Source organism: Scyliorhinus canicula, chromosome 13, assembly GCF_902713615.1.
Source record: "Scyliorhinus canicula chromosome 13, sScyCan1.1, whole genome shotgun sequence".
NCBI lineage: Eukaryota > Metazoa > Chordata > Chondrichthyes > Carcharhiniformes > Scyliorhinidae > Scyliorhinus > Scyliorhinus canicula.
The window spans coordinates 152130762-152153600 of NC_052158.1; the positions used below are offsets into that span (position 1 = coordinate 152130762).

The 22839-nt window shown below is 44.5% G+C and overlaps 1 protein-coding gene across 2 annotated transcripts in view; it reads right to left on the bottom strand.

The window, feature by feature from the left end:
* LOC119975477 (ski-like protein) overlaps window positions 1-22839 on the bottom strand; it is a 75810-nt gene that overhangs the window by 43907 nt on the left and 9064 nt on the right. The window lies entirely within an intron of this gene.

Sequence of the window (22839 nt, forward strand, 5' to 3'; positions counted from 1 at the left end):
CCTGCCTTTTCACAGTAACTTCACTGAAGCCTACTTGTGACAATAAGCAATTATTATTATTATCTCTCAGCGGTTAAATTTATTTCATAAAGCATATCATTGAAAAGTTAGTGGCGAACTGGACTTAGCCCCAGTTAATGTATTTAAATTTTAACTAACAAGCATTATATATGCTAGAGTTTGGGAGGACCCCCATGTAAATAGTGGATTACTACCTGCCATCTACAGGGTTGTACAATACCAGAAGCCAGTAACCAAAATATTTCCCCTCCTAATTTCACCCACCTAATTATGGATACACAGTGGTCAGTTGTCAAAAACTTGCCTCATTGCAGGGAAATTCATCATTTTGAATATCCTCGACAGGATGCTTTGTAAGGTCTGACAAGTCACTTTTCTTTAAAACGCCTACTTACTTTGAAGCTTTCTGAAATACTGACCAAAGTGGGAAGTTTCAAATCGTTTGTCTTCTTTAAAACCAGACTACAAAATGACTTTCACCACTTATATCATAAACATCCAATAGCAATACTGTATAAAGTTACAATTTTGTGTGTTGGTAGTTATGTACTCGTTCCAAAAAAAGAACACTTTTTTAAAAGAGTTTGGAATACCCAATTCGTTTTTTTTCCCAATTAAGAAGCAATTTAGCATGGCCAAACCACCTATCCTGCACATCTTTGGGTTATGGGGGTGAGGACTCACGCAGCCACGGGGAGAATGTGCAAACTCCACACGGACAGTGACCCGGGGCCGGGATTGAACCCGGGTCCTCGGCGCTGTGGGGCAGCAGTGCTAATCACTGCGCCACTATGTCGCCCACCAAAAAAGAACATTGAACACAAATCTGTCTGGGTTGAAAATGATCAAAAACTTTTTTCCAAACAATTAATTATGATCCTAGTTGATACTATAACTGAACGGGAAGATCCAAGAATGGAGCCCTGGCCCAAAAGACAATAATGTTTACTTTTTTTGAAAACATGGTGGAACAGAATCACAGGACAGTTAATTAATTTTAACAAGAAAAAAATGATTAAACATGGAAAAATTGGATTATGATTTCTTTACTCCCCCCTTAGCTTAAATACACGCAGATGTGAAGATTAATGTGGGTTACAAAGTACATCTTAAACTACAATGATCTCATTAACACAGTCCCTTTTAAACACAAATATGACTGTGGTCATATACACACACTTCACTCTGAACCCAAGTTAGTATCTGTGGATTTCTCCTCAAAATCCCCTCAGCTGATTATGAGAGTTTCCTAATTCCACTCCCAAAAACAGACTTTAAAATCTTCTCATAATAATACTTTTCCTTAGCGATTTACATTCCAAAATCAAAACCAGGTTTTCAGATGACACTTTTAAACAAAACATCCGCTCCACCTTTAACAGCAAATCCAATCCAGGATTTGACACCAAACCCTTTAGGATTTCTTTGTTGCGACTTCTTTTACACAAATGGAGATCCAGTCACAGATTTACATAGTTATTTCAACTCGCATTCCAAAGGCTATAGTAAAATCTCACAAACCTGAAAATCATTTGAGATCTTTTTGACTGTTCTTCTCAGCTATGTCTTTACTGACCAGGCTGTTTTATTACCTTTAACCTCAGACTTTTTGAAAACATCTCTTCATTTCTCTAGTTTCCTCAGCCAGCTGCTCTTCAAATCTCTGCACTTGTTTTCTAAACCATTACTCCATGGTATGAGTTTTCTTCTAGCAAAGCCGAGAGAGATGTTCCCTCTCTAGCTTATAAACCAACTGTTTCTAGCAGGGCTGAGAGCCACTTTCTTTCTCATTACCTATCTTCAACTGCAATCAAATTAGCTGACCAAAACTTCTCAACTTTACAAGGTCTCAGTTACTAAGCAACACACACGTTTATGCCTTTTATTTATTTGTCAATCTGTAGCACTGTCTAAACACAATGGAAACAGAACTGAAACTGAACCAACCACCTATACGCACACAAACACCTTTATCCAGCATGAATCTAACTATAGGTTTTACCTTTTGAGCCACAGAAACATTTAAATTAAACAAACTTTACCTTATTTCTAAATACCTTAAAACTACCTTTGTTTTCCTGACATAACAAATTATGTAAATTTCAGACTCAAATACACTAGCAGCAATTAAAATATCCTGTTACGTGAGATTCTGGTCATCGGTTTATTTTTAAGTTCAGCCCTTCCTGCATTGTACTGTCACAATCTCTTCCTGGGGAATGGAGCGAAAAACTGATCTCCATTTAAAAAAAATTAATAAACACCAGATAGACAGGAATTCTTGAAAGAAACCATGAGACTATCTATCTGGAACTCGTAAGGCTCTGTGACAGGAAGTCTCCAAAGCTGTACAACATGAAAACTAAAAATGATTGTCAAATAGTACCCAATTCATTTTTCCCAATTAATGGGGAATTTACCATGTCCAATCCACCTACCATGCACACCTTTGGGTTGTGGGGGCGATACCCACGCAAACACGGGGAGAATGTGTAAACTCGACACAGACAGTGACCCAGAGCCGGGATCAAACCTGGGACCTCACTGCCGTGAGGCAGCAGTACTAGCCACTGTGCCACCGTGCTGCCCGACCAAATAACTGTTTAAATTGGATTATTTTGTTAGCAGTGGAAGGAAGAAAACAGATTTCAAATATTTGCAATTTCATCTTTCCTGATAGGGCACTTCCCCTTCCTCAAGAAAGAAACATCCCTGTTGTATTCAGAGTTATTTAACACATGACAATGTCCAACTGAATACTCCAACAATGAGAAAGTAACAACGTGGACGTTACCAGTAAAACCAAATTTTAATCAAATTTACAAATAAGAGGTTAAATTTTTGTAGGCATTTTGATATTACGTGCTAAGATGACTCAGCGGGTAGGTAGGTAAATGTGTCAGTAATTGACTGGGTTGATCAGACTACGTGGGTGAGCGAGTGGGAGAGCAACTAGCATTGATATACTTTACATATTTGATGTAAATACCAAATTTGTTTTTGGTGGCATTTATACTGGGCATATGAACACAAATTACTCTTGCAAAATTGAGGTCTTGAGGTTATTTATTAAAAAAACACACCAGTTTAAAAAGCAACAGAATTTCACAATAACCATACGCATATTAAAAATACTGCCCAAGTGAAATATTGTTATCACTCAAGGGACATTAGTTGTTACCCACAACTAAATTTAAAATGTTGTACACACACACACAGGTTCAAGAACTGACTGAATCAAAATTGGATTCTCATAATATGCAGTGCTGTAGTACTCAACTTACTGATGAAATAATGTCACCACGGTTCCAGAGAACCATCGGCTGCTCTCCCTTTTTGACAGAGAGCTGACTGGTGGTGATTTAACTCAAGGATCACCACACCTCAGGCAAGGAGCAAGATTGAGAAGTCGGGGCCTTCATGAATAACCTCAGTTGGTATAGGAATTGAACACATACTGTTGCCGTCGCACCGCAACACAAACCAGCCGTCCAACCAACTTATCATAAAATCACAGAATCCCTAGTGCAGCACACCATAAGGCACAAGACATAGGAGCAGAATTAGCCCAAGTTCGGCCCATCGAGTGCTCCACCATGGGGCAGCACGGTGGAGCTGTGGTTAGCACTGCTGCCTCACAGCGCCGAGGTCCCAGCTCTGGGTCACTGTCCGTGTGGAGTTTGCACATTCTCCCCGTGTTTGCGTGGGTTTCATCCCTACAACCCAAACATGCGCATGGTAGGTGGACTGGTCACACTCAATTGCTCCTTAATTGAAAAAAACGAATTGGGTACTCTAAATTTATTTTTTTTAAACCATGGCTGATATGTTTCTCATCCCCATTCTCCTGTGTTCTCTCCATAATCACTGATCCCCTTATTAATCAAGAACTTATCTATCTCGGTCTTAAAGGCACTCAATGATTTGGTCTCCACAGCCTTCTGCGACAAAGAGATACACAGATTCACCACCCTCTGGCTTTAGAAATTCATCCTCATCTCAGTTTTAAAGGATCGTCCCTTCAGTCTGAGGTTGTGACCTCGGGTTCTAGTTTCTCCGACTCGTTTAAACATCCTCTCCACGTCCACTCTATCCAGGCCCCTCGGTATCCCGCAAATTTCAATAAGATCCTCCCTCATCCTTCTAAACTCCAATGAGTACAGACTCAGAGTCCACAACTGCTCCTCATATTACAAGCTCTTCATTCCAGAGAAGCCATTCGGCCCATTGCGTCTGACCAATCCTCTTAAAGAGCACTCTACCCAAGCCCACTCCCCCACTCTATCCGAATAACCAAACCATACATCTCTGGATACTAAGGGTGAACTTAGCATGGCCAATGCACCTGACCTGTACATCTTTGGATTGTGGGAGGAAACCGGAGCACCTGGAGGAAACACACACAGACACTGGGAGAACGCGCAAACACCACACAGACAGTCATCCAAGTATTACAATACCCTGGGCTAGTGTGCGGTAAATGCCAGCCCCGCGTGCCCCGGAGTCAGAACACAAGTGAATTAACCAGCCCCTGGCTGCGCAATAATCATAGTCACCAGGTTTGTAAAAGTAAACACGATTACTGTTATTTATAACAAGGACTAGAATGAAATATGCAGCAAATACAACTTGTTAACTAAAGTTAATTCCTAACCCCCACTTTAACATGCCCCGACCCTAAAGATACACACACACACACAAACACACACAAAGACAGAGGGCGGAGAGGGGTAAAAATCATAAGTGAAAGGAAGAAGAAAGAGTCTTTGTTTCAGTTGGTGGTTCTTAACACACTTCTCTTCACAGAAGTTTTCAGATTAAAGCAATTGGTTTAGAGCCTGTAACTATCTTCTCTGCAGATTAATTTGTTCATTCAGGTTCCCTGCAGTTCAGAAAATATAGTATCACAACTTTCTGGGGAGGCGCCTTCATCTGTTAAAACTTTGCTTTCAGTTTGTGGTTTGTATTCATGCCTGTGTCTTTCTGGAGACAGAGTTGGTAGGTTCACATCAGTCTTTTCAGGATGAGGCAGCAGAGTGTGGATTTGCTTGTGCAGCCTGCAATGGCTCTCCTGTAAATAGATTCATCCAGACTCTGCCAGTTCAGAAACATAGCCCACACAGCTGTTCTGGAGAAAACGGAGAAGTTCTTGTCTTTCTGCTGGCAGGAGGCAAACTGAAACCTTGGAACTCTGAAAACCATCCCAGTGGGGTAAGATCTAATAACCACCTGTAATCAGTTTGATTGATTTGGTTGGTGACCAATGAACTTGTCCAAAAGACTGTGCTCTGCCCGATAACAGGTGGTGATTAGATCTTACCCCACTGGGATGGTTTTCAGAGTTCGTTCTTGGTTTATACTATGCCCCACTTTGGAAGTATTGCTTCTGGGTTTGTAAATTACTTGTACCAAGGAGTTTTTCCTCTCGTTTTTTATTTCCACCCAGATTGATTCAACATTTTGCCCTTAGTGCCAACATAATTTAGCCTTGATGTCATCTTTAACCAATAAAGCAATTCTACCTCTTGCACCATCCTGTTATCCATTTGGAATACGGAGTACCCTTGGACATTCAACTCCCAGTCCCTGTCCTCCTGCAACCATGTTTCAGTAATCCCCACCAAATCATACCTATGTCTCGCTTCGTAACGTCAGCTCACTGACCTTATTCCGAATACTGCGTGCACTTAGGTACAAGCATTTTAAATATGTCCTATTGATTTGTTCTTCCTTTGCAGGATTTTCAAGTGCACTATGCTTTTCACACAATCTGACCTCCTTTATTAATATCTGCAAACACTCAGCCTCATCCCCAATTTTCTCTCCCAGTCACCTTACATTTTGATTTTTTAACCTTTCCTTTCCTCTCCGTAGTCATTAGACTGGCCCTTGTTTGTTCAGGATCCACAAACTTCAAGCCAGCTGAATGATTTTCCGTCGAATTTTCCTTCTTTACATGCCTCTTTCTACCGAGCTAAAATGTAAAAGAATTGGTTCATGAATCCATCACTCTCCAATAACTCACAACAGTGCTTCAACACGCAATGTCCAGACTTAAGCTCCCTCCTTAACTCAGGAAAGGATTAACATTCAAAAATGTAACCAAGACTGTTTTTTTTATTGAATTTAAAAACAGAACATTTTATGGTTTGCTACACTTCTCTAACTTTGACTCAAAATAAACCAAATAAATTTACAGCCAGTTTTTTTTTATTTATCCGAAGGCTTTAGGTGTCGCTGGTAAATGCACCATTTATTGTTCATCCCTTAGGGCCCTTAGGGCCCTTGAAAAGGTAGTGGTGAACTGCCTTCTTGGATAAAATCAAGTAGCTTTCTGGGCTATTTCAGAAGTCAGTTAAGAGTCAATCTGATTACTGTGGTTCAAGAGTCATATACAAGTCAGGCCAGGTAATGACAGCAGATTTCCTTCCCTGAAACTTATTGGTGAATCATCTGGGGTTTTACGACAATTGGTAGTTTCATAGTCACTATTAGCCAGTTTTTAATTCAGGTTTATTTAATTAACTGAATTTAAGTTTCCCAGCTACAGCGGCAGTACGGTGGCGCAGTGGTTAGCAATGCTGCCTCATGGTACCGAGGATCCAGGTTCGATCCTGGCCTTGGGTCACTGTCCGTGTGGAGTTGGCACATTCTCCCCATGCCTGCGTGGGTCTCACGCCCACAACCCAAAGATGTGCAGCGTAGGATGGTATGGATTGGTCACGTTAAATTTCCTTCTTTTTTAAATTTAGAGTACCCAAACATTTTTTTCCAATGAAGGGGCATGGCCATTCCATCTACCCTGCACGTCTTTTGGGTTGTGGCGGTGACACCCACGCAGACACGGGGAGAATGTGCAAACTCCACGTGGTAAGTGACCCGGGGCCGGGATTGAACCTGGGACCTCAGCACCATGAGGCCGCAGTGCTAACCATGCCGCCTTGTCAATGTTAAATTGCCCCTTAATTGGAAACGTAAAAGAAACGGGTACTTTAAATCTAAAAATATATAAATTCCCCAGCTGCCATGTAGGATTTGAATTCTATTCTCCGGTCATTGATTCAAGTTTCTCGATTATTAGTCCAGTAAAACAACCACTATTTTACCATATCCTAAGTCATACTTCCTGCTGTTATTTACAGCAAGATTTACAAATTATAAATAGCTTGATATAAAAGGTAAGTCCACAGGATTAGTCTTTGAATCAGAATATTTCAGTTTTCAAAAAAATGCAAAATGCATTTTGTGCACATCGATTTCAAAATACATGGTATTTTCAGATGTTCCTTGCATAATAAATTAAGAGTAAATATTAAACTAATTTGTAATCATATTACAATTTGGAAACGCTACTGAAATGGCTGCTGGAGATGTAATTTACCAGAGGCAGAATGCTGTCAAAGTTACAAATTCATTGTTTTGTGCTGTGATTCAATTTCTCCCACCATGTCCACGGCTAGGCAGAAGTAACAGAAGGTTACAGTAGGTCACAAACAACTGTGCTGCTGCAATGCGAGAGGGTGACGTAATCCCCAGTGTATAATAAAGGTCAGCTGTTGTACAATGGGAGTATATCACCAGCGCAGAATGTGCTGGGAAACTGCTGCAATAGTGAATTTTACAGGATAATTCACAATGTAATTTTATAAGCAGGTATATGCTGGTTCAGGAAGTACTCAACAGATATAAGAAATCCAGAATGTGATAACTATAGCAAGATTACTGTCTTAACACATTTTAATTGTGAATTTCTAAATGCTTTGTGAAAACAGAAATGTTCTTTTAAAAAGATACAACGTTGTTCCTCGTCCCAGTAACACATTGCATGATTAGTCAATAAACTCAAGAGTCCAGGTGCTATTTAGAATGCCTGTGCATTCAAAACTGCAAGCTACCACATTGACTGAAACATCACATCAACAAGAAAGTTGTTTGTTTCTCACCAAGATATCCAACTGCGCTGAGCAACTCTCATTCTCGGTAACTTCAATCTCCAATCTCACCTTGCTCTCTCACCTGTGTTCACCACATTCCTACCCACCCTTAACCTCTTCCTCTATTTAAACTCAGCATTTACTACCTCCAGGAAAGAAGCAGATTTTGTTCATCCACTAAACTACCCATGCTAACCAACATTATAAATGTATGTTTACACTTCTGCGAATGCCTTTTACTAGATTAAAAAATTGAAATCTAAACAATTAGTAGAATTGTCCATTATCAACAGGTCAGAAGTGGGTGATTAATTGTGCTAAATTAAGACAGTTCCCGGAAAACAACTCCGGTTTCCGAAACTTTTTAAAAATTGGATATCAAGTACAATTGAGTAAATATTTTTGATCAGCCCCTCTTTAGGTTCATGCATCTTGGCAGTTACAACATTTAACTATCTATTGGGAATTATGAGCTGGACCTGGGAATAGATTCAAAATCTTGGAAAAAACGCATATCAATATATTTACAAGCATTACTACTAACCTGACCATTTTCCAACCTTAGGGTTGAGGCTTCAACAGACTTCTAATAAAATGGTCTATAACATAAATATTACAGCATACAAAACTAATAATTTTCTACGCGAAGATCCTTTATAGATCGAAGTGGAGATTGTACAGATTTAAGTAGAAATTTTAAAAAGCTACAGAGATGGTAAATTAAAAGCTCCAGTTAATAAGAACAAACATTTAAAAAATTAAAGTGTTATTTCTTTTCATTTCAATGAACACAATTTCAAAATACCATGAATGCTGGAATTCTAAATTAAAATGGAAAATGCTGGAATTACTCAGCATGTCAGGCAGCATCAGTGGAGAGAATTGATTTTTCTGTCAGAATAGGTCACCAGCCTGAAATGTTAGCTTTAGCTTCTCTCCAAAGATGCTGCCCGATTTGCTGAGTAGTTCCAGACATTCTATTATTTAATTTTTTCACGGTTATGCAGCTCCGTGCTTCTGGAAGCCTGGTTTAAGGCAGCACAATTTCTAACATTGTTTTAACTTTGCCGTCACAGTGGGGCTGGTTTAGCACAGGGCTAAATCGCTGGCTTTTAAAGCAGACCGAGGCAGGCCAGCAGCACTGTTCCAGCCTCCCCGAACAGGCGCCGGAATGTGGCGACTAGGGGCTTTTCACAGTAACTTCATTTGAAGCCTACATGTGACAATAAGCAATTTTCTTCTTTTCTTTTCAGCACTTGATACAAACTCACCTAAATTCTGAAGAAAAGATTATACAACAAGGCCATTCTTGTATAGGTTAGATTTGTTAAAGGCCTTGCTGTTTGCCAGTTATCCGACTCCCAGTGATGGACGTGACATTTCATGGGTAGGATAGACGACTTTCCTTGTGACCTCAAGCATTTGTCCAGAATTGTGCAAAGTAACTCAAGGAAATTTAAATTTTGAAAACTTGAGTACCCAATTTTTTTTCCAATGAAGGGTCAATTTTAGCGTAGCCAATTCACCTACCCTGCACATCTTTTTGGGTTGTGGGGCGAGACCCATGCAGATACAGGGAGAATGTTCAAACTCCACACGGGCAGTGACCTGGGGCCGGGATTGAACCTGGGACCTTGACGCCATGAGGCAGCAGTGCTAACCACTGCACCACCCTGCCACCCTTACCCAAGGAATCACAACCGGTGGAGGGGGGGGGGTTAAGATCTGTTGTGTTACACATTTTTTGGGTATCATTTATCTAATTATTGTGAAATATTAAAAGAAAGACAGCTATTAAAATGTAAATAGTGGTTTCAGAATAAAAAAACATGCCAACTGCCTTCCAAAAAGGCGTCTGCATGCTCACATATTAAATGAAGTGGAGATGCCGGCGTTGGACTGGGGTGAGCACAGTAAGAAGTCTTACAACACCAGGTTAAAGTCCAACAGGTTTGTTTCAAACACGAGCTTTCGGAGCACGGCTCCTTCTTCAGGTGAATGGAAAGGCTTGTTCCAGAAATGTTTATATAGACACAGTCAGAGATGCCCCGGAATGCGAGCACCTGCAGGCAATCAAATCATCAAAGATGCAGAGAGAGAGGTAACTCCAGGTTAAAGAGGTGTGAATTGTCCCAAGCCAGTTCAGTCGGTAGGCCTCTGCAAGTCCAGGCTTGTTGGTGGGGGCCGAATGTAATGCGACATGAATCCCAGATCCCGGTTGAGTCCGCATTCATGCGTGCGGAACTTAGCTATAAGTTTTTGCTCAGCAGTTTTGCGTTGTCGCGTCTCCTGAAGGCCTCCTTGTAGAATGCTGACCCGGAGATCAGAGGCTGAATGTCCTTGACTGCTGAAGTGTTCCCCAACTGGAAGGGAACAGTCCTGCCTGTTGATAGTCGCACGATGCCCGTTTATTCGTTGTCGCAGTGTCTGCATGGTCTCGCCAATGTACCACGCTTCGGGACATCCTTTCCTGCAGCGTATGAGGTAGACTACATTGGTCGAGTCGCACGAGTATGCGCCGCGTACCTGGTGGGTGGTGTTTCCACGTGTAATGGTGGTGTCCATGTCGATGATCTGGCATGTCTTGCAGAGATTACCCTGGCAGGGTTTTGTGGTGTTGTGGTTGCTGTTCTGAAGGCTGGGTAATTTGCTGCAAACAATGGTTTGTTTGAGGTTGCGCGGTTGTTTGAAGGCCAGTAGTGGGGGTGTGGGGATGACCTTGGCAAGATGTCCATCCTCGCTGATGATGTGTTGGAGGCTGCGAAGAAGATGTCGTAGTTTCTCCGCCCCAGGAAAGTACTGGACGACGAAGGGTACTCTGTCAGTGGTGTCCCGTGTTTGTCTTCTGAGGAGGTCGGTGCGGTTTTTTGCTGTGGCGCGGTGGAACTGTCGATATTAAATGAACACATGTTCAAATGTATCTACGCCACACATCAATATCGGGTGCTGGTGTGGTTGAAAAGACCAGCAACACAGACTTAATGGCAGGAGCTCATTAACACTTTTTAGCTTTTGTTTCCAACGCAGCAGGCAGCTAAGCGAACAATCTGGCCTGCTGGTGGGAGGGAGCATCAGTGCCAGAAGTCACAGCTAGTGACCCTTGGAAATGCTCCCCAGCAAAATGTCTGACAGGCCCAGATATAGATATGTGAAAGACAAACAGTGGTCATAAAATGAGATTGACTACAAGTTGGGGGCAATTGGGAGGTAGGACGGGTGAGCTGGCACCCAAAGGCTGGGTTGTGTTAGCCAATAGAGTAGCAATCCTTGAATAAGTGCAACATCTCCACCGACACTTGGGAACCCCAGGCCCAACATCACCCCAAGTGGAGAAAAAACATCCAGGAAGGAACTGAACACAGAGCTTCACTGCCAAGAACAAGCTGAAGCCAAGGATCGACAGCAAAAGGAGCATGTGGCAACCTGGGCACCCCACCTACCCGCTCCTCTAACCACGGTCTGCCCCACCTGTGTCAGAGACTGTAGGTGACGCATTGGACTCCGTCACCGGAGAACTCATTTCTAGTGCGGAAGCAAATCATCTTAGACTCCAAGAGACTGCCAAAAACGACAACGACTCCTGCTCCTCCTGGCCAACAAAGAGTGCTGAAAAAGGCACCTTTCTTGTGGAGTCAGCAGCATCTGCCTCCCTTTCACTGCTGGGGCTCAGCCTCCAGGAAACCCATGTAGCCATGGTCAATTTTGAATCCAGCTCTGCGGAAGCCCAATTCAATTATGATAATTAATGGTCCTTGCTCCATATTAGCCAAATATCAATTCAATTGGACGCCCACCACAAAAAAGCAGTGGGCGAATGTGAGGTGCGGTAATGAAAATGAAAGATGCTCAGACCTGACTACCCTACACATCTTTTTGGGTTGTGGGGTTGAGGCGCACACAGACACAAGGAGAATGTGCAAACACCACACGGACAGTGCCCCAGGGCCGGGATTGAACCCGGGTCCTCGGCGGCGTGCAGCAGCAATGCTAACACGGCAGATGAAATTTATCCCTGAAAAATGTGAAGTGGTGCACTTGTAACTTTGGACCAAAGTGACACATAACAAAATTGCTAATACTAGGGCGAGTCCCAGAAGTGACAGCATTTTTATTCACATGGCACATTTTACTAATTCCCATTTCAAACCTGCCACTTTTGCCAGCAAAGACAGCACAACAGTAGGAAATTGATTCAGCCTAGGACACATATGCATACTGTTTACTTTCCTGGTGTCTGACTAATCAACATCATTTTAGAAAAGGAGATGCTGAGACAGGAAATAACATGATAGGAAGCAAGGAAATGGCAGAGACATTAATTATTTTGTCTGCCTTCATATAGCAAAAGACACAAAAACATGAGAAATAGTGAGGAACCAAGGGTTTGATGACAATGAAGAATAAGTAATTAATATCAGCAAAAAAAAGGTACCGGAGAATTTAATCAGACTAAAAGCCATCAAAACCTTTGAAGCTGATGGCAGACTTATTCAGGTTCTAAAAGAGGTGGCTGCAAAAATAATGACTACATTCGTTGTGATTTTCCAAAATTTCTGAAATTCCCGAACTGTCCCTGTGGATTGGAAGGCAGCCAATGTAACATATCAATTCAAGGAAAGAGAGAAAAAACATGGAATTGCAGGCCAGTTTGGCTGACATGAGTCAGGGGACAAGTCACCACGCTAGCAAGAGATAATAGTGAAAATCAAGAAAGAATAGGCTGCTAAAATCCTGGCTGTTGCTGGTAGATTAATTGAGGAGAATGCGTAAGAGGCAAAAGGCGAACGGCCGGACAGTTTTGAAGGTGTGGGTGAGAGCGGGGAATCATTCACCAGATAAACATTCACCATTAAGAATGGTATCTTTCTTAAAATGGCCCACTTTCAAAGAACCATAGGCAAACATACTCCACATATGAAACATTTTTGTTTGACTTGTATTACTCCATCAAAGCTAATAATCTTTTTTTTAAATGCAATTACATCTTTCTTAGATTTCTCCACTCTATGGAAATAACCCATCTGTGTTCGCACTTTTTCCCTCATAAATAGAGTTTTTCATTCCCAACATCATCCAGGTGAATATATGCTGTATAATATGTGACTTTAATGGCCTTTCCTATAATGAGGTAGTAGTAGCCTGACCATTGCATATTCAAATTGGCTGGCACACTGCAAGCTATCCTGCATAATTGTTTCAGAATACTGACTGCAAACTGTAAGAGCCCTTCCTGCTGATTCCCTCTATCTTTTTTATTGCCGTTATCATTTTTGAATCTTAAAGCACATCTATCTTTAAGTCAAGCAGCAAAGACAAGGAGGAATTCAAGAAGTTGCGATATGTATATGATGCTACTAATAATATTTTTTTAAATAATCTTTAGTGTCACAAGTCAGCTTACATTAACATTGCAATGAAGTTACTGTGAAAATCCCCCAGTCGTCACATTCTGGCGCCTGTTCGGATACACCAAGGGAGAATTCAGAATGTGCAAATTACCTAACAGCACGTCTTTCGGGACTTGTGGGGGGGGAAACCGGAGCACCCGAAGGAAACCCACGCAGAGAACATGCAGACTCCGCATGGACAGTGGCCCAAGCCGGGAATCAAACCTGGGACTCTGGTGCTGTGAAGCAACAGTGCTACCCACTGTACTACTGTGCCGCCGTACTAACTCTGGATAGCAAAACGCAGACTCTGTGGAACTAGAGAGATGGGGTGGGACTCCGTTCGATTGGCCAAAAGACCGTATTCTGCCCGGTAACAGGTGGTGATTGGATCCTGCCTGAGTGGGATGATTTCAGAGACCAAGGGAAAGCAGAATTGAGACCCGGTCACACAGGAAGAAGGACCTGCTCGCTCTCTTTTCTCTCTCTCTCTCTCTCCAGAAAGGCTGTGAGTTGATGTATTCCCGAACCTACAGAGAACCTGAATGAATGAATCTACAGTGACACCATTAAAGACTACAATGAGAGACCTGGATCTGAAAGCTTTGAAGGAAGACATGCGTGAAGACAACCATCTGAAACAAAGACTCTTTTTTTCTTTTACTTATTATTTTCACTCCTCTCCTCCCTTCTTACATTTGTCTGGGGGTGTGTGTCTGTGTGTGTGTGTGTGTGTGTGCACGCCCAACTTAAAGTGGGGGGATTAGGAATAAGGTGCTCGTTAACCAGTTGTATTTGATGCATATTTCATTATAGCTCTTGTTGGAAATAAAAAGTAACTGCGTTGAAATTTACAAACGTGGTGACTGTAATTATTGGGCAGCCAAGGGCCAAAGACTTTGGCTATTTTTCTAAGAAAAATTGGTAAATTCAATTGTGTTACGACTCTGGGTCAAGGGTGGTGGAATTGACCGCAACCTAGCTTAGGGTGTCATAACAAAACATACATAATATGGCTGATTAAATTACAATTCTTCGTGTCACGGTCAAGAGGTGAAGGAAACTCCTGCCTCACGGTACCGAGGTCCCAGCTTCAATCCCAGCTCTAGGTCACTGTCCGTGTGGAGTTTGCACCTTCTCCCTGTGTTTGCGTAGGTTTCGCCCCCACAACCCAAAGATGTGCAGGGTAGGTGAATTGGCCACGCTAAATTGCCCCTTAATTGGAAAAAATGAAGTGGGTATTCTAAAAAAAAAAAAATTTTTTTAAGAGGTGAAGGAAACTATACATATATTTGTCTGCTGGACTATTAATTGGAAAAAATGAATTGGGTATTCAAAATTTATTTTTTAAAAAGGTGAAGGAAACTATACATATATTCGTCTGCTGGACTACTTCATAGTCCTTTTTTGCACTTTTCAAAATGGACAATTGCTAATCTGACAAGATGTCTCCAGCTGGTAGCATGCTAAATTCCAGGAGTTTTGAAGTTAACAAAGGTTAGGACTTCAAACATCTGAAATGCAACACCTCTTGCACAACATAAATCCAACCCAGCCAACACAAAGGCCCAGCAGACGGTCAATCTGCTGAAGCTAACTTTAAACAAAGGCAACCCTTCACACATCCTAATATCTAATAATGGTGAAAATGGTCTAAGCATTAACTGTACTAACACATTGGTTTCAACAAGAGGGCCTCATTTAATAACCAGTATCACCTGACAGAGGCTTGGTCCGACTGACCTCCTTTAAATATACAGCCTTAGGACCTTATGGGCTGTTATTGTTCTCACCTCCACGAGAACAGAACTCCAGGCCTGTGCTTTCTAACATCAAGCCAGTGGCAGCAAAATACCACTCATCAAAAACTACTAGAACCTTGGAACTCATGCGTCTGTAACAACTCAAGCATCTTTCCTTCGCCCATCGTGGAAGTCTCGCCCTGGAAAGACTGATTACCCTAGAATCAGCCACCTCCCCTCGGAAGAAACCATCCATTAGACCTCACATTCCGGACTCTGGACACATGGGAAACCCGAATTGTATATCATTGTGGTCTTGCCCTGAACCAGCTTCCTTTTTCTTCATCCCCCATTTATTGTGTGAGTGCAAAAGGAGTGGACGTTGGAAACCTCTTTCTCACGTGTGTAAAAACAAACCAACTTTTATTTCATCTTACCCCGAGTTTGTTGTACAAGTTATTCATAGAGCATTGGAACACTCCAAATTTAAGGGTTGGGGAAAATACACCACCATTTATAAAAAGGGGCAATCAGGGAAAAAAACCTTTCCGTTTACGGACTGAGAAAGGCGGGGAAATCAGGGCCGTTTGCAATGGCACCAACAGAGGCTCAGTTTAGAATCTGTACTGTATAAACTACAGCAACGCCAAAAATTACCTCCCGTTATTTGTGGCTCCCATCTTTTTTTTTTAATTTAGAGTACCCAATTAATTTTTTCCAATTAAGGGGCAATTTAGCATGGCCAATCCACCTACTCTGCACATCTTTGGGTTGTGGGGGCGAAACCCACGCAAACACGGGTAGAATGTGCAAACTCCACACAGACAGTGACCCAGAGCCGGGATCGAACCTGGGACCTCGGCGCCGTGAGGCAACAGGGCTAACCCACTGCGCCACCGTGCTGCCCCTGTGGCTCCCATCTTGTCCGCAAATCATTAACTCTTTCAAATTTGGGGAAAACACCATGAATTAATCGTTGCACTGGTTCAAATATGTGGTCAAAAAATACTTTTAAATGGACTTCCGGTGGCGGCTATGAAGGAGTAAGTCGCACATTTGGTGGCTCCCGCTCGGGTCGGACTTTTGGACTTTTTTCCCCCCATTTTCTACCGGACTTGAACTGTAAAACTGAAGACAGAGGCAATTGTGTACTGAATTCCCACATCGGTGCATGGAGAGAAGGACTAGAAGTGCTCGTAAAGGCAGAAACAGAAAGACAGAGAAGGCTTGGGCTGAAGCTGCAGCGGAAGACAGCATGGCGGAGGACCGGACCTCTGGTTTGTCGACCCAGCGGTCAACGGAGCAGCTGATGCAAGTTATTCAGGAAGGCTTTGCTAAGCAGAAACTGGAGTGCTTGGACCCGATAAGAGAGTCGATTGAGCGGCTGGAGCTTAGATTGGACTCACAAGATCGGGCGTTCCAGAAGGTGGAGAAGGCGTTGGCTGAGCAGGAGGAACATCAAACTGCAGTGGAGTTGGAGGTGCGGATGCGGAGAGACCAGCGGAAGAAGCTCCTGGAGAAGGTGGAGGACCTAGAAAATAGGTCCCGCCGGCAGAACTTGAGAATCGTTGGGCTCCCGGAGGGGTCCAAAGGAGCGGACACTGGGGCATACATTGCAGAAATGTTTTGAGAAGCTGCTGGAGGATGGGGCATTCTCCCAACCCTTGGAGGTGGACAGGGCTCACAGAGCACTCGCGAGGAAGCTGCGAACGGGAGACCCCCCCACCGAGGACAATGGTGGTGAGATTCCACAGGTACTTAGATAAGGAGCGCATTCTACAACGGGCCAAGCAGACAGAGTTGTAAGTGGGACAATAATATCCTGCGGGTCTACCAAGACCCGAGTGTAGAGGTGGCCAGGAGAAGAGCAGGCTTCAACCAGATAAGGTCGATCCTTTTCAAGAAAAAGGTGAAGTTTCGACTTTTGTATCCATCCCGTCTCTGGGTCACGTACAAGGAACAGCATTTTATTTTGAGTCGCCCGAGGACGTGCTAGACTTCGTGAAAAGGAAAGGACTGGTGGACTGAGAATTTTTGAATGTTGCTGCAACATTCATTTATTTTTTTCTTTTTGTTTCTCTGTTCTTTAAAAAAAAGTTTCTCGTTATTCATTTTGTGGAAGCTGATTGTAATGCCTTCTGTATTGGTTTGGGACCAGTGGCAGAGCTGAGTGGGTTAGGTTTTCATTTGCGCTGTTGAGGGATGGAGGTGTGCTTGTTTAGGTTTTGGTGTTTTTTCTGTTGGACAATTATGTGGGGATTGTCTGATGTTCGAGTATGTTTGTATGAGCACGGGGGGGGAGGAGACGGACGGGACAATAGGTGGAAGACTAACCGGCGCCAGGGATGGGGGCCACCAAGCTAGCTGGGTGGGTGGGCTAGCTCACGGAAGCGCAGTGGGGGTGTGCATATGTTCGGTTTATCAAAGGTGTTGGGTCACAGAGTGTTGTTATGGGGGGGTGGAACGTTCTGCTGACGAGGGAGGAACTTGGGCCAAGGGACAGAGGAGGAGGTTGGGAGCGGAGGCTGCATGGAGGCGGGCCGGTGGAGGCGCGGAGCTTGGGCAGGAGGTGGGCCCCAGAAATGGGCAATGAGCCCCCCCAACTAGGCTGGTCACCTGGAATGTTCGAGGGTTAAATGGGCCGGTCAAGAGGGCACTTGTGTTCATGCATCTTAGGGGACTGAAGGCGGACGTGGTAACGTTGCAGGAGATGCACCTCAGAGTAACTGACCAGATTAGATTGAGGAAAGGCTGGGTCAGTCAGGTCTTTCACTCGGGATTGGGTTCAAAGACAAGAGGGGTCACGATCCTGATCAATAAGCGGATGGTGTTTGAGGCGGGTAGAATAGTTACAGATTGGGCAGCGCGGTGGCACAGTGGGTTAGCACTGCGGCCTCATGGCGTCGAGGTCCCAGGTTCGATCCCGGCTCTGGGTCACTGTCCGTGTGGAGTTTGTGTTTGTGTGGGTTTCGCCCCCACAACCCAAAAATGTGCAAGCTAGGTGGATTGGCCACGCTAAATTGCCCCTTAATTGGAAAAATGAATTGGGCACCCTAAATTTTAAAAAGGAATAGTTTTGGCTGTGGGAAGTCAGTACATTATGGTCAGTGGGAAACTGAAGGGGGTGCAGGTGGTATTAGTAAATGTGTATGCGCCAAATTGGGATGATGTGGAGTTTATAAAGAGGATGCTGGGGAAGATACCGGACCTGGACTCGCACATGGAGATGTGGGAAGCCGAGGATGAAGGAGTCCTCCTTCTACTCACACGTGCATAAAGTGTACTCCCGGATCGATTTCTTCATTTTGAGCAGCGCCTTACTGGCAGGGGTGGTGGACACAGGGTACTCGGCGATCATAATCTTAGACCATGCTCCGCACTGGGTTGACCTGAAGGTTAGTAAAGACAGTAACCAGCACCCACACTGGAGGTTAGATGTGGGACTTCTGGCTGACGAAGGGGTGTGCGAGTGGCTGAGGAAATGTATTCAGAGCTGCCTGCAGGTCAATGACACGGGGGAAATGTCAGCAGCGATGGTCTGGGAAGTACTGAAGGCGGTGGTCAGAGGGGAGCAGATACGGGCCCATAGGGAGAAGGTGGACAGGGCAGAGATGGACCGACTGGTGAAGGAGATACTAAAGATCAATAGGAGGTATGCGGAGACCCCAGAGGCAGGGCTTTTAAGAGAATGGTGGACGCTACAGGCAGAGTTTGGCTTAACTACAAGGAGGGCGGTGGAGCAGCTGAGAAAGGCGAGGGGGGGCGATCTATGAGTATGGAGAGAAGGCCAGCAGAATGCTTGCACAGCAGCTTAGAAAGAGGGAGGAGCCAGGGAAAGTAAATGACGGAGATGGGAACCTGGTTGGAGATTCAGCAGGCGTGAATAAGGTTTAGGGATTTCTGCAGTAGGCTGTATAGGTCGGAACCCCTTCCGGGGTCGGAGGGGATACGGCACTTCTTTTGCCCGGGGAGGGGGGGGGGGGGCTGAATTTCCCAAAGGTGGACGGGGAGCTGGTAGAAGGGCTGTGGGCCCCGATCTGGTTGGAAGAGATAGTGGAGGGTCTGAAGGCCATGCAGGCGGGTAAAGCCCCGGGGCCGGACGAGTACCCTGTGGAGTTTTATAAGAAGTTCTCTGGGATATTGGGGCTGGTGTTGATGAAGATGTTCAATGAGGCAAGGGAAAGAGGGGTGCTGCCCCCGTGATGTCACAGGCCACAATTTCGCTGATTCTGAAGCGGGATAATAACAACCTGGAGCTGTGTGGGTCCTACAGGCCAATATCCCTGTTGAATGTGGACGCCAAACAGCTGACCAAAATTATGTCCTCCAGGATTGAGGATGGTGTTCCAGACGTTATTGGGGAGAACCAGACAAGGTTTGTTAAGGGCAGTTGGTGGCAAATGTAAGAAGGTTGTTAAATGTGATCATGATGCCCCCGGAAGGTAGGGAGGTGGAGGTAGTGATCACAATGGATGCAGAAAAGGCTTTTGATCCGGTAGAATGGGATTATCTATGGGAGGTACCGGGACGGTTCGGATTTGGGTGGGGCTTTATTGACTGGGTCAGGTCACTGTATAAGGCTCCTGTGGCAAGTGTATGGACGAATAGGACAACATCGGCCTATTTTAGACTGCACCAGGGGACGAGACAGGGATACCCCTCTCCCCACTGTTGTTCGCGCTAGCTATAGAGCCGTTGGCAATTGTTCTGAGAGCCTCAAGGGGCTGGTCCTGGGGGTGGTGAAGCCCAGAGTCTCACTCTATGCAGACAACCTGCTTCTGTATGTATCGGACCCATGAGAGGGGATGGAAGAAATCATGAGGATTCTAGGGGAATTTGGCAGGTTTTCGGGGTCCAAGCTAAATATGGTGAAAAGTGAGATGTTTGCGGTCCAGGCGAGAGGACAGGAGAGGCGATTGGGGGAGCTGGCATTTAGGTTAGTAGGCGGGAGCTTTAGGTTCCTAGGCATTCACGTGGCACGGAAATGGGACCGGCTGCATAAATTAAATCTGGCCCGGCTAGTAGACCAAATGAAGGATGATTTTTGGAGATGGGACACGCTCCCATTGTCATTAGCTGGGAGGGTGCAGACGGTGAGGATGACGATCCTCTCGAGATTTCTGTTCGTGTTTCAATGTCTCCCGATCTTTATTCTTTTTAAAACGGGTCAACAAAGTGATCTCTGGCTTTGTTTGGGCGGGCAAGACCCCATAAGGGTAAGGAAGGTAATGCTTGAGCAGAGTCAGGGAGAGGGCGGGCTGGCGCTGCCAAATTTTAGTAACTATTACTGGGCGGCGAATATAGCCATGATCAATAATGGGTGGTGGTGGGGGGGGGGGGGGGGGGGGGGGGGGGGGGGGCTGTTCCCGCCGGCACGGTACTCCACCAGCCCTCTGGAGGTGGCAGCCCTGAGAGTCTGGGGGCAATGGAGGAGGGGGAACATTGGTCTGGTCCCCAATCTGTAATAATCACCGGTTTGCCCCGGGAAATATGGATGGGGGGTTCCAGATATGGCGGAGAGCAGGAATTGAGAGGATGGGGGATATGTTTCTAGAGGGGAGCTTTCAGAGTATGAGGGCGCTGGAGGAGAAGTTTGGGTTGGCTAGAGGAAACAAATTCAGGTATCTGCAGGTGCGGGACTTCCTACATAAACAGGTGTCAACCTTCCCGCTCATACCGCTAAGGGGGATTCAGGACACAGTAGTTTCCAGAGGGTGGGTAGAAGAAGGGGGCATCTCGGACATTTACAAGGAACTTATGGGGTCAGAGGAGACTCAGACCGAGGAGCTGAAGTGCAAGTGGGAGGAGGAGCTGGGAGGAGAGATAGAGGATGGTCTATGGGCGGACACGTTGAGTAGAGTCAACGCGTCCGCAACATGTGCCAGGTACAACCTGATACAATTTAAGGTCGTTCACCGGGCTCACATGACAGTGGCCCAGATGAGCAGATTCTTTGGAGTGGATGACAGGTGTGCAAGATGTGCAGGAGGTCCAGCGAACCATGTCCACACGCTCTGGGCATGTCCGAAGCTTAGGGGATTTTGGCAGGGGTTTGCAGATGTCATGTCACGGTGTTAAAAACAAGGATGGCGCTGAGTTCAGAGGTGGCGATTTTTGGGGTGTCGGAAGACCCGGGAATCCAGGAGGAGAAAGAGACGGGCGTTCTGGCCTTTGCTTCCCTGGTAGCCCGGAGACGGATACTATTAGCTTGGAGGGACTCAAAGCCCCCGAAGTCGGAGACCTGGCTATCGGACATGGTTAGCTTTCTCTGTTCGGAGAAAATCAAGTTCGCCTTGAGAGGGTCACTGTTAGGGTTCGCCCGGAGGTGGCAACCGTTCGTCGACTTCTTCGCGGAAAATTAATCATCAGCAGAGGGGAGTAGAATAGTTAGTTTAGCTTAGAGTAGGGGGTTAATAAAGGTGGGACCTGGAAGGGAGGGAGACGGCTTTTGCACTATGTTTATAGTTTCATGTACACTGTTTATTGTGTTGTTGTTATACCAAAAAATACCTCAATAAAATGTTTATTAAAAAAGAAAATACTTTTAAATAAACACTGACATTTTAGTGATCCTAAAACTGTTACCAAAGTTACAGTAGGTTTCCCACCACTTAACATTTGTAAAACTGCAAGACTTTTGCGCTTTGAAATTCTTGTAACAATCCCTTTCAATAAAAGTTAGGTATAATACTTCCATTACTACTAAACATCTCACCTCATTTTCACACAGAAAATAATAAATTTTGCTTTTATCGGAAAAATTTAACTCCTTCACGGAAAACTGCCCTTTACCTGACAGAACACTGACTGGAAAGTACTGGTGACGACAGTAGTGGAAAAAATGATCAACAGCCCTGAAACAAAAGTACTGTGATCGGTGATAAGCACCCGATTTAACCAGTACAGAGGCAAAATTATTTATGTATTCATACTTGTTAGCATAAACACAAACTACTTCTTGTGCAGTACAGTAGGGCCAATGATTAACACTTAAAACATTATCCATCATTCTACCCAAGCCGTCAAATTCTTTGGCCCTCTTGGGCATTCCACCATTTCATTCCCCACCCCACAAACCACTGATGGCTCTTCCTTCAGCCACCTGGGCCCCATTCTCTGGAACCTTTCCATATCCCTCTGCTCTTTAAGACTCTCCTTAAAACTCATGTCTTTAATAAAACTTTCTTTGTTGCTCCCAATTGAAATTCCATTTCAAACACAAATGTACGATTGCTTTATAAAATGCATCCATGGCAGCTGCATACCACTTTCACTGAAACAAAAGACAGAAATTTGAAACTCTCTAGCTTAGACAAACAATTTGTTTTCGACTTTAAAGATGATGACCTAAGCCTTCAGCACTCTTAACTGCTCGGCTAGCGCTGCACATATGGGTAAGATTGGTTCTGGTTTTGATCCTTGCTTTGTAGTGATTTTGCATGTCTCAGCAAGAGTTGCTACAACGATCCTCAGTTTCCCAGGTGATTAACTTCCAGTAATCTTTGCTGGAAAGTACATACATGCATATATCCTTTTAGGAAAAAGTAGACTCATGTATAGAAACAGAAAATGCTGGAAAAGCTCAGCAGGTTGTAGTCAGCAGCATCTGTGGTTGTGGACTGAGCAATGGTATTCCGCCAGTTTAGAGCAGCATAGCAGCACAGTGGTTAGCACTGCTGCCTCACAGCGTCAGGGACCTGGGTTTGGTTCCGGCCTTGGGTTAACGTGTGGAGTTTGCACGTTCTCCCTGTGTCT